The sequence below is a fragment of the Sminthopsis crassicaudata genome, chromosome 3 (assembly GCF_048593235.1).
Source record: "Sminthopsis crassicaudata isolate SCR6 chromosome 3, ASM4859323v1, whole genome shotgun sequence".
NCBI lineage: Eukaryota > Metazoa > Chordata > Mammalia > Dasyuromorphia > Dasyuridae > Sminthopsis > Sminthopsis crassicaudata.
The window spans coordinates 330,435,244-330,447,155 of NC_133619.1; the positions used below are offsets into that span (position 1 = coordinate 330,435,244).

The 11,912-nt window shown below is 38.7% G+C and overlaps 1 protein-coding gene across 3 annotated transcripts in view; it reads right to left on the bottom strand.

The window, feature by feature from the left end:
* Window positions 1-9,232, bottom strand: part of KPNA1 (karyopherin subunit alpha 1) — a 75,280-nt gene extending 66,048 nt beyond the window's left edge. The window contains exon 1 of one of the 3 annotated variants that reach the window (XM_074301379.1): window positions 9,022-9,232. The gene's annotated coding sequence lies outside the window, so the exon portion shown is untranslated. Of the gene's footprint in view, window positions 1-8,648; window positions 8,791-9,021 lie in introns of those variants that run through there. The other 2 variants (XM_074301381.1, XM_074301382.1) reach the window with 2 other exon arrangements.
* Between the last annotated feature and the right edge of the window lie 2,680 nt (window positions 9,233-11,912).

Below are 11,912 nucleotides of genomic sequence, written 5' to 3' on the forward strand. Positions count from 1 at the left end.
GATACATCATTATATAATTGATTTAAAAGTCCAGAGAAAATAAAATTCCACTATAGTCTTTATATAAACAAACAAGATGTGAGCCAGTAGATTAATCAACAAATATTTATTAAGCAACTATACAAAAAATAATGTAGTTAGGAATGAAGGTTTTAAGGGTTATGAAATAAAAATGGACTGTCACTTTTAAAAGTATAATTTATGAGTATAATTTGAAAAAGTGGACTGATCCCTAATATGACCTGAAACAAGAAGTCAACAATTACTCTGTGGTCTATCAGTAAGTACTAATCATATACTAAGATGTAGAATATATGTCCTCACCATCCAATTCCTTAGCTGGAACTGATTAGAAAGGCTTCTGATCAGCTCTCACCTCTCTACAATAATAGCCATGCATAGTAAAGATTTTAAAATAAATTATCTCATTAGAGAAGGGAAAGGCACGCCTATGTGCAAAAATGTTTGTGCCAGCCCTTTTTGTAGTAGCTAGAAACTAAATGGATGCCCATCATTTGGAAAATGGCTGAGTAAATTATGAAATATGAATGTTATGGAATATTATTGTTCTGTAAGAAATGACCAACAGGATGAATACAGAGAGGCTTGGAGAGACTTACATGAGCTGATGCCAACTGAAATGAGCAGAACCAGGAGATCATTATATATTTCAACAATACTACATAAGGACCCAATTCTGATGGAAGTGGCTATTTTCAACGATGAGAGGATCCAAATCAGTTCCAATTGACCAGTAATGAACAGAACCAGCTACAAGTAGCAAAAGAACACTAGGAAATGAGTGTGGACCACAACATAGCATTTACACTCTTTCTGTTGTTTGCTTGCATTTTTATTTTTCTTCCCAGGTTATTTTTACCTCCTTTCTAAATCCAACTTTCTTTGTGTAGCAAGATAACTGTATAAATAAGTATACATATATTATATTTCACATATGCTTTAACATGTATGGGACTACTTATCTAGGGGAGGGAGTGGAGGGAAGGAGGGGAAAAATTCGAACAGAAGTTTTTGCAAGGGTCAATGTTGAAAAATTCCCCATGCATATGCTTTGTCAATAAAAGCTATAATAAAAAAAAACGAAAAAGAAAAAAAAAACCGAAGTACAAACAACAGCAACAAAACATATGTACTCATGAGCTATTTTTAACAATTAGTATAATATTTTTATCTAAAAAAATAATTATATCTATATTAGATCCTCCTTTCCTTTATTTCAAGAAACAGAAACAAAAAGGTTGATACTAGGACTTCTTTGCTGGCAAAGGCAGCAAAACCATCCCGCTTTGGACTTAAGAATCAGAAGTGGGATTTGGGCCCTTATTCTGCTACTTAACTAGCTACATGACCTTGGATCCATCAGTTAAACTCTTAAGTCTTAGTCCTGGCTATAAAATGGGTAGGGTAATATAGTTTACTGCCTACTTTATAGCACTTTTGTGAAGATCAAATAATGTATGTGAAAGTTATTTTGTAACTATAAAAAGTAATTTAACTCAGGCTATTATTACTGTCAGAATATGCAGAGACAATATGCATTGTGTTTATGATCCCAGAAGCCCACAGTCTCACCCTTGTCCTGGCTAGTCATTACCTGAGAAAAAATAAAAGGTTACGGAGGGTGGCTAGAGGCACAATGCACACAGGGTCAGGTTTTGGAATCAGGAAGAACTAAATCCAAAAGTGGCCTCAGACACTTCATGACTCTGGGCAAGTCATTTAACTCTGTCTCAATTTCCTCCCTCTATAAAATGAACTAGAGAAGGAAACTGGGAATGCCAAAGAAAACCTCAAAAGGAGTCACATTTGGACACAACTGAAAACTAACTAAACTGGTAAGTTCTCTAGCTTCCTTCATTTGAAAGCCCCAAGTACTATCTCACTAGTTTCTCAAGACAATGGCCATTTTGAATGACTATTTTTCTTTAACCTTTCACATGTTCATTTCTCTTTTTTTCTGGAAGATAAACACACAAAAAACCTGGAATGGTATGTTTTCCCCTTGAATTTTTCACTAAGCTTTTATCACCAACCTTTTATATGTGTATGTGTATATTATATCACAGGGATACAGGGATATAGCTGTGTAGGCATAGATATACCTATAGGCATGTTATCTTCTCTTGTTATATACTGTTAGCTCAAAGACAGGAACAGCTTCACTTCTCTTTTTATATCTACTGCTTGAAAGTATATCTAGTGGATGATAGGAACTCAATACTTGTTCCCTTTCCTGCTCAAATGCTTGTTGACTAAACATAGTCTTGGTCTTATATATCTTTATTAATTAACTATCTCTATATCTTGGATACCAATTCCTTTTCAGACATTTTTGACAGATTCCCTACCCCACCCTACTCTCCATGTTTGTCCTTATCCTAAATACAATAATTTTGTTCTTGCAAAAGCTTTTCAGTTTCATGTAGTTGAAACTATTTTATTTTTTGTGACCACCTCTTTTATTTGGTTGAGAATTGTTCCCCTAGTCATAATTTGAAAAAGTAATTGATCTGATTATCTCCTAATATTTTTTATGTGATTGCTTATAAGAACACTGCATCTCTATTTTGAGCTTAATGTAATATGTAAGATGTTGGGCTAATTTCTATCAAACTTTTTTTATATCCTTACCCAAATAATTTATGATTTTGGCAATTAATTATTAAACATTAAGAAACTATCATAGGTGGAATGTTCACCTCAATGGTGGTGATATGAAGGACTGAAAGCCCTATAGTATTTCTAAAAAAATTACTCTCCTCCATCTCTTAATTTTTCTCACTGCTGACTTATTAGAATATCTAAACATGTAATTCAAACCTCAGTACATGGAAAAAGAAGTTGGGGAGGATATTAGAGCAGTTAAACAGGTTAAGTGAATTACTGAGATTAATTAAGAGAAGTATGGAAATAGGAGGTAAGAGTTGGCCAAGGGAAAATGAAAAATTTTAGAGGTTGACCAAAAAGTGAAGGAAAAAAGGTACCAGAATGACAATATTTATTGAGAGGCAGAGAAAAATAATGGAGATGGCCAAAGGAATGCAGAGAAAAACATCAAGGTATCAGTAGAAGTGTAAAAAAGGTCTCTAAATGCTTTGAATTCCGTAAAATGTCAAATGAAAAAATTCAACAAATACTTACTAAGCCCTTACCAAACTATACACTGCAACTTTAAGCAAATAACCTATTTCCTTATCTATAACTTTACTACCACTTCTGTTTTGTGAAGATCAAATGAAATTATATGAAAGCAATAACCATTAAGGACTATATAAATCAAACAGTAATGTTATTACAACAGAAGTTAATCTATCTTAAAAGCACAGTTAAAGGCCTACTTTCCTTCACAAATGCAACTATTAATTTTCTCAAAGCTTGGAAATACCCTTAGAATTATTCTCTTGTTCCCAGAATCATAAATTTACAATTGGGTAAGAACTTCATTTTGGACATGAGGAAACTGAGGCACAGAGATCAATGTCATACAGTTAGTAATTAGGGGAAAGGGAACAAGCATTTATATAGAATCTACTACATGCCAGGCACTATGGGTTTTTAAATCACTAATATCAAATCTGATTCTCACAACAACCCTGTGAGGATGATGCTATTATTTCCCTATTTTATACTTGAGGCTGACTGAGAATAAGTAACTTCCCAATCACACATGGTTAATAAAGCCTATAAGGTCAGCCTGGAAATCAAGTCTTCCTAGCTCTAAGTTAGTGCTTTTTCCACTGAGCTACTAGCTGCCTCAGGTAGTAGCAGTGCTGGGAATATACTGGCTTAGCATTTAGTTTTTTCTGCATTCATTATTCAAGGTTTCCAGTGTCTCATATCTTCTTTCCCAAATTTGATAATTTGGTTTTATTTTCTGATTATTTTGTTTCAACACCTAAGAATGAGCTGGATCACACAATAGTCTCTTATTTAAAATGTTTATTGGAAAAAATTGAATGGCAGGACAAGACAGAAATTTTCTGAAATGATGTATGTACAAATTTCTTTCTCTTAACTATACCCATTACAAGGGAAGATGGTTTGATTTGGGGAGGGGAAGATTAATTGTGACAAAAATACACAAAAAAGGGAAAAGATAGTTGCCAAAAAAGAGCATCAATAAACTATTTTAAAACTATACAGAAGAAAATGAAAAGTTCAGAAGATGACATGAATGAGCAAATTTTGTTACAGAGGTATGGTAATTGACTGGAACAAAGTAAACTAATTTATTAAGTTAAACACATTAAAAACAATTTATTATATAATAAGTCTTCCATTTGTCAAAAATCACTTGGTAATGAATTCAGAAGACTTTGACAAAGTTTTTTAATTCTTCATCATGACACTGAATGTTAAGACTGACAAACAGTTCATTTTTCAAAGTCCAGCCTTTAAAAAGTACAGTTTTTTTTTTCTTCAAGATTTTAAATCAAGCAAGTTCCCAGGCCATTCAAAGATTAATTTCTTAATCCTCAATTGACATGTGGCAAGGTGTTAAGTTTATGTTAAGGTATTCTATTTCTATATTGGAATTTCCATAATTCTTGAGCAATTATGCTCTAGATCATTGATCAATTGTTCATTATTCTTTCAGTGGGGAATAAGAATTATAGGCTCACAGAATGAAAAAAAAAATCTGGTGTGATTTTTGTGTGTGTTTTACAATTTGATGAAGTTGTTTTTTATAATTGTTACAGCTGTTATTAAGATTTCTAAAATAACAATTTTGGCATAGATTTGAATTAAAAAATGAATCTCATCAGTAAAAATAGCCTTTTTCAAATTTCCAGCACTTAAGTCTTTGTATAGTCTTGCCTGTTTTAGGCATTTTTTCTTTCAGAGCAAGTCAGAAATTTTTATTTTTTAAACAGGTGATATCTCTCTTCTTCCAATTTCACACAACGGAAACATCTATAGCAAGTTCTTTGGTTACCAGGTCTTTTTGAAGGTCTTTGCTTTCTTGATATTAGAATGTTTTGCAGCTAAATATCAATTCCTGACATTGTTTTTTGTATTTTGTACCACATTTTTCTTTCCATTTCAGTCTGACTGATCCTTATGGGAACTGACTTGATCTCCAGGCCAAGAAGTCACTACAATATCTCTAATATTATCAAAGTGTGCTCTTTAAAAGCTACAACTTTTGCATTGTTTCCTTAGAACAATGTTCATTCTTAATAACTAGAGAAAACACAAAGAGAGCAACATTTATGCATGCTACCAAATCAAGTGACAGAATTAAAGGTGAAAATGGGCAAAAAATCAACTAAATCTAGTTTTATCTGGTCAAGGTTAAGGCATTCTGAGCCATCACAATGTCTGCAGAAGCACATATAAATGACCTTTGCTGTCACAAGATCAAAGCCTGGAATAATGATTAGAATTGTAATTTTGTTATAGTGAACCCTAAGATGAGGATACCTCCTTTATTAATTCAAATTATCACCCTCTCCACTTAAAATACTTGTGTAATGAGAGGTTAAATGATTTGAATATAGGTTTTTCGGGCTTTCAGGCCTAACAATTTCAAAATACTGCCTCCCAAAATGAAATCATACCAAAATACCTGCTAGTAACAAATAATTTATACACAATTATGTACAAGCCAAAACATAAACTGCCCTTATTTCAAGTCCTTTCGTAGTTTAATAATTACTGAGAAACAACCTCAAAGAAAACTTCAAGTTGGTTTTTCCTATCCCTTTTAAGTCATAAGTGGATTCCTAATCATTACTGTTGGAAAACAACTCGTGGTAAGTCAATAACTTTATATTTCTATTCAAAGGATAGCATCATTATACTTGTTTGAAATAGAGATTATCTTTAGGTATAGTAACCACATTCCGTAAGGTTTAAAGCCCTGAGAAGCTAGCACCTAACCATTTGTCATTCAGCTACTTCAGATAAACTTTTTCATTTCAGTTACCTTTTCTGTTAGTTGCATTTGTAATCAGCTTTCCACCACCACCACCACTAGGGCAGCTCCAATTATCCTTTGGAGGGACTGCAAATTTTTCTCCTATTTACAATCTGCCTCCAACTGGATCAAGGCCACCTCCCTGCTTTCTACTGATTAACCACTGAAATTGGATTAATGAAGAGTATTTCCTTCAATTCTGCCTAAAAGCATTCACTTCCACTATCCTGGCTGAATTCGTCATTGAAAATACATATTTTCAATTCAAACAGGAATTTATTAAGCACCTACTAAGTACTTAATGAGCAAGGTACTAGAAATACAAAAATGTTCCTGCCCTCCAAATTACATTCTAGAGGAGAAATAAAACATTAAAGTTTATGATAAGTAAATACAACATAATTTCTTTTTTCAATAAACACTAACAACTTTGGTGATCAAGAAAGGTTCTAGCAGAAACCGGCACCTAAGTTGATTTCTTCAAGGAAGCTTGAGATTTTAATAACGAATGATCAGGTGAGTTTAATTCAAGGGCTTAGTAACCTTAAGCAAGTTGGTCTACTCCATCAGAATAAATAATACAAGTTTTAATGGATATTTATTCGAACTTTGATCTATGTGTTTTGAGGCCTGTATATTTTTGTCTCCTCTCTAGATGGTAATCTCAAGGATCATATTTTATCCTTTCCTAAGTACTCCTAGAATATTTAGTATAAGTGTTCTTCATAAAATTGGTTCTCAAATATGTAATTGATAAAAATACTGCACTAGATTACTTAACAATTACTGTGTTTCCCACAAACACATATTATTTTAAAGTAATATTTCAGGTCAAATATTAAGGTTATCTTGGCCCCTGTACTATTTAAAAGGAACAGTACTGGCAACAAGTATAAAAGGGAAAGACAAACAGCATCCAAACCCATAATTCTTTGGAAAGATATGTGAGGTAAAACTGGATTTTAGCTTGGTACAGCACAGATCATTTTGGAGCCAAATATAATTACTCAAAAATCTGGACAAACCACCTGCATAAAAAACAGGTGGAAAAGTCTATTGCCCTCACAATGACATATAACTGAATAAAAATCTATATAGTTTATTAGCATAAATCTTGTTCATATACATCAAATGGACAAGAGAATTTGGACTATTTTTGACATGTTGCAAAAGGAATATGGAATTTGAGGAGAAATATACTAAAGAAAAAGATAAGTTGGGCAGAAGTGAGATATAGGTGATTTGACATCCCACACGCTCTTTTGGTATCCTCATTATAACAAGGGAAAGGAAGGAAAAGTCCTTAACATTTCACAAGGTTCTGTGTGTCGTATTTAGGGTAGTTCATGGGGTAGGAGTCGCACATACTTCCAAGGTTAGGATGGGTTGTGATCTGTACCCTTTAAGGAATATATCCAAATGTAGTCTTCTTACACCAAACACCGACGCTTCCAGAATGCTTTCTTGAAATTAAACTAAGAAGATAATCAGCTTCTGCCCCAAATTCTTCTGAGCTGTCTCAAGTCTTAAGCGTTTCCTTCAGCCTGCCCAACTACTCTACTACTTCTACTTCTTCACCCGTTCTTATCCCAAAACATTCCTCCTCTCCATGTGCTTCAAACATAACAATTTAATTCAATAAGCACGTGAGGCAATTTGATTTCTGCCAGAGAAAATGCTTTAATCACTACTCAAAAGGATCTAGAAAACAATCTCTTGATCATTTTCAAAAATAAAAACAGCAAAAACAAGAAAAAATAAGGGAGGGGGTGGTAAATAAGACGAGAGCAAAAACAAAACAAAAAAAAATCAAAATCTAGATTTGCCCTGTTTTATATAATTAAGTCACAAGAAAGCGTCTAGGTATATAAGGATCCTCAGTAAATCCTACTCTAAAGACAGTATGGAGAAGGAGGTATTTTGCCATTAAGTATCCTAAGTAGCTTAAAGATAATTTTTAAAGGATTAATGTTTTCTGAAATTCTCCAGCTTTAACGTGGAAGCTGCAATCAGGACTTTCCTCGGATCCCCACGCCCCAGCCCCTCCCACCGAGCTCTACCTCCTCCCCTCCACCGGGCTTCCATCCTCCAGTTCCCTTCGCACGTCACACCTCCCAACCTTGACGTTCACAGCCATGCCGGCACGCGAATCGCCATTTATCCGCTCTCTAGTCACAAGTGCTTCTGTCATGCCTATAATTACCACACCCCCATCAGCCTTTCCAGGCCGGGGTTGTTATGACATCTGTCGCCGTGGCCGCGCCCCACCCCCATGGCGCAGCTCCCTCCTTCGGCCAGCCACCCCAAAAAAGATCCATTCGCCCCAGTTCTGGGAGGGGGGTGGGTGGGGGCGCTCGAACTTGTGAATTCCCACTCAGACTGTCCCTTCCTGTCCAGATTAACAGGATCTCGCGCGCGCACGCACACACACGCACACACACACACACACACACACACACACACACACACACACACACACACACACACACACACACACACACACACACACACACACACACACACACACACACACACACACACACACCACACTCACACACCGCCCTTGGTCTCCTGCCTATGACAGCCTCCTCTGGCGTCCCCCCCTCCCGTCCCCCAATCTACCACGCAGACACCGCGTCCGTCCTCGCCCTCCCCGATGCCGACGCCCCAGCGGGTGCCCAGTTCTAGCTCCCCTCCCCCCACACACCTCCTCCTCCTTTCCTCCCCCTTCTCCTCCTCTCGTCGCCGCCGCAGCTGATCCGCCGCAGCCGGCGTTCCTGACTGTGACGAGCACTTCAGGGCCCAGCCCCAGGCCGGCCGGGCCTCCGCAGCGCTGCCGTTAGCTGCGCGGCTACGAGAGGAGAAGGCGCGAGCTGACAGGGCCCAGGGATCCGAGCTCGCGTCCTCCCAGCCCCCGCCCCCGCCCCCGCCCGGGGCCTCTCTATTCCCCGCGGGAGGATAGTCCGGAATGGGGGGGAAGGGGGGGTTAGAGAAAGAGCAGAGGGGGAGGGAGAAAGAAAAAGAGGGAGGATCCCTGCGGACGCCTTCTCCTTCCCAACAGCCGACACCCGCGCACACACCTGGTTCCGTGGCAGCCGATCTCGAGCGCAAGATGGGTTAAGTGGGGACGTCAAGCGATCACCGGTTCTCTCGATCGCACAACAGGCTTGCGGCTTCAGCGGCGTTCACAAGGCCTCGCTCGCTCTCCGCCGCCGCCGCGTATCGAGCGAGCAGCGAGACCAGAGAAGCCGGCGTTCGGAGCGCGCCTGCGTGATAACACCCACAGACGTCGAAGGTGGGGAGGTGGGAGGGAGGGACAAGAGGGAAGGAGAAAGTCGATTTCTACGCCTGCGCGTTCCCTTTCTGTGCCCAGGGTCCAGGAGTGGTTGCTGGGAGTTGTAGTTCCAGCTACCGTAATTGGCCTCTGATCAACAGACCCTCCCCCATCTACTTCTGTTAGAAAGAAGAAAAGCCAGAGTCAGGCTAGCTTAAAAAAAGGGATGGGTTGGGGATGAAGTCAGCAATCGTTGATTTATGTGGGGGTTGAAGGGTCTGGGGATTAGGAAGAGTGAAAAGGAGGAAGGAGCAACTAGTGTTGGAGTACTAAGGAAGAGAAAGGAGCAGGCCCCGCAATTGCAACCGGAGACGTTCGGAAGCCTGGGCCCTGTCACTCCAGGGAAGAGGGGAGGGGCGCTGAGATCAGCCTACGAGGGCGTTTTACCTCTCGTAACAGACATTTCCCTACTGTGGAAAAGTGTGCATTTTGAATTATGGCTTGGCGACTGTCTCTTTAAGATCATGCGACAGACACCTTTTGCGCTGACTGTACTAATCAACATTTCTTTTTGCATGACTGCTACCTGTGCAATCCCATGATGCTCACGAGGACAGGAATATCCTCTTCCACAGCCAAATATTCTGCACACCGCCGGATCTTGATAAACATTTGTGGACCTGCAGTCCATTTTTGTTTTCCAGAGCGGACTTTGCCCTTTTGTTTCTTTTTGGTACTAGAAGCAACTCCCGTTACCTCTTCAGATCTGTACGTTAGTTTGTAATCTATGGCTGCCTGAGGCGCGGAGGGAGCTTAAATCCTGGTTTGGCCCTGGAATCCAAACCTTCTGGAGGCCAGCTCCGCAGCCACTCCAGCAGCTGGCAGATCGGCCGAGATCATTCCTATGCAGTTTGGCAGTTATGTAAATGAATAAGTGTAGTCTCTGGTTAATCAGTTAGCTGCTTATGAGTTTTATTAATATAAATGAATAAATCCCCAGAGATGAGCACCCTGGGAATGAATTTGTGATTTCCTCACCTTGCAAAGTGGGGATCCAATGCCCATCTCTCCGAATTAGAGCCAACCTAGGAGGCCTGTTCTGAGCAGTCACCTTGATTTCTCTCTACTACCGGCCTTTCTCTCATGTACCGTCTCAAGGACTCTTAGAATCACCGAATCTGAGAAGTAGGGCTTCAGAGGAGCGACTTCTGATATTAAGCAGGAATTCATTTCATCCAGCCCATTCTCAGCCTGACACCTGGCATTTTTTGAAAATTGTTGTAACTGAAAAAATAACCTATTCCCCCCCATGACATTTAAAACAAGTAGTCTATATTGTATTTAATATACTCTAACATATTTAACATGTATTGGTCAACCTGCCATCATGGGGGGGAGGGGAAAAATTAGAACAAAAAGGCAATTGTCAATGCTGTAAAATTACCCATGCATATATCTGGTAAATAAAAACTATTAAAACGAGTAGTCGTCCAACATCTTTCTGAAGAACTCTACTTGAAGGAGCTCACTACCTCCATCTCATTTTTGGATTGTTCTATTCACTAAAAAGTTTTCACTGACTGTCAAGGCATGGTCTGCCTCTGGAACTCCCACTCCCTCTTACTTCTGCTCTCTAAGGCCAAGCCAAATAAAGGTAATAATCTCTGTTCTACAAATCTGGGGGATAAAATGCCTGTTTAAATAAGAACCTGAGCATCCGGAAATGAGCATCAGGACTTCATCTCTTAGAGAGTAGGAAAGACCACACTAAAGGTTTAATCTAAAACCCTCTTTTATTTTAATGTAATGTCTTATGGTTTGTAAAGCACATTCCTCACAACCACTGGAGAGAATGTGATTATTCCTACTTTACAGATAAGAAAACTGTGGCTGAGAGAATAAGTAATAATAATACGTCATCCTCTGGCCACAATTACCCATCTCTAAGATAAAAGGCAGAATTCAAACCCAATGAATCTAGGTCCAGCATCGGAGGGCCTCGGATGCTTCATTGGCCCTTCACTGTCACTGAGATGGCTCCTGCCACCTGAACTACTTCCCCCCTTCGGTTCAGAGCAGTAGATGAGGACACATGTAGGCCCAGCAGCTTCCAGTAATCTCAAGTCCACTGTCCAGGAAAGATTTCAGCTCAGAGGAAGACATTTTCAATGACAATAATTTGCATTTGTTTTATACTTTTCTCCCACAATATCACCTACTACAAATATGCAGAAAACAAATAGTAATTGAATAAGAAATATGTCATAAGCCTAGGATGATGGAGGTTAAAAAGACTTTGGCCCATACCTTTCTCTTTTGTTCAGTCAAGTTGAAAATTGATCCTTGGACCGCCAAGGGAAGTGCCATATAGGAAAGATCCTGGGGCTGGAAACCCAAAGAATCAGGTTTGAGCCCTAAATCTGATTTACTGGGAAAAAATCATTTAGCGCACAATTTCCCATTTTTTTTGTATTCTGCAAAATAAGACCAAAATAATTTTTCTTGCTGAATGAGGATAAGATATGATAATAAATGTAAAGGTGCTTTGAAATAGTGTTCTTTTGCAGACTTAATTGTACCATTATTTAGTGGCAACACATTCTCACACAGAAATTAAGTTGGACTCTGTTTTATAGTAATGTCTGCAACAAGGTCTTTTCCTTTCAACACTGATTCCCCTAATACTGGTAGCCTGGG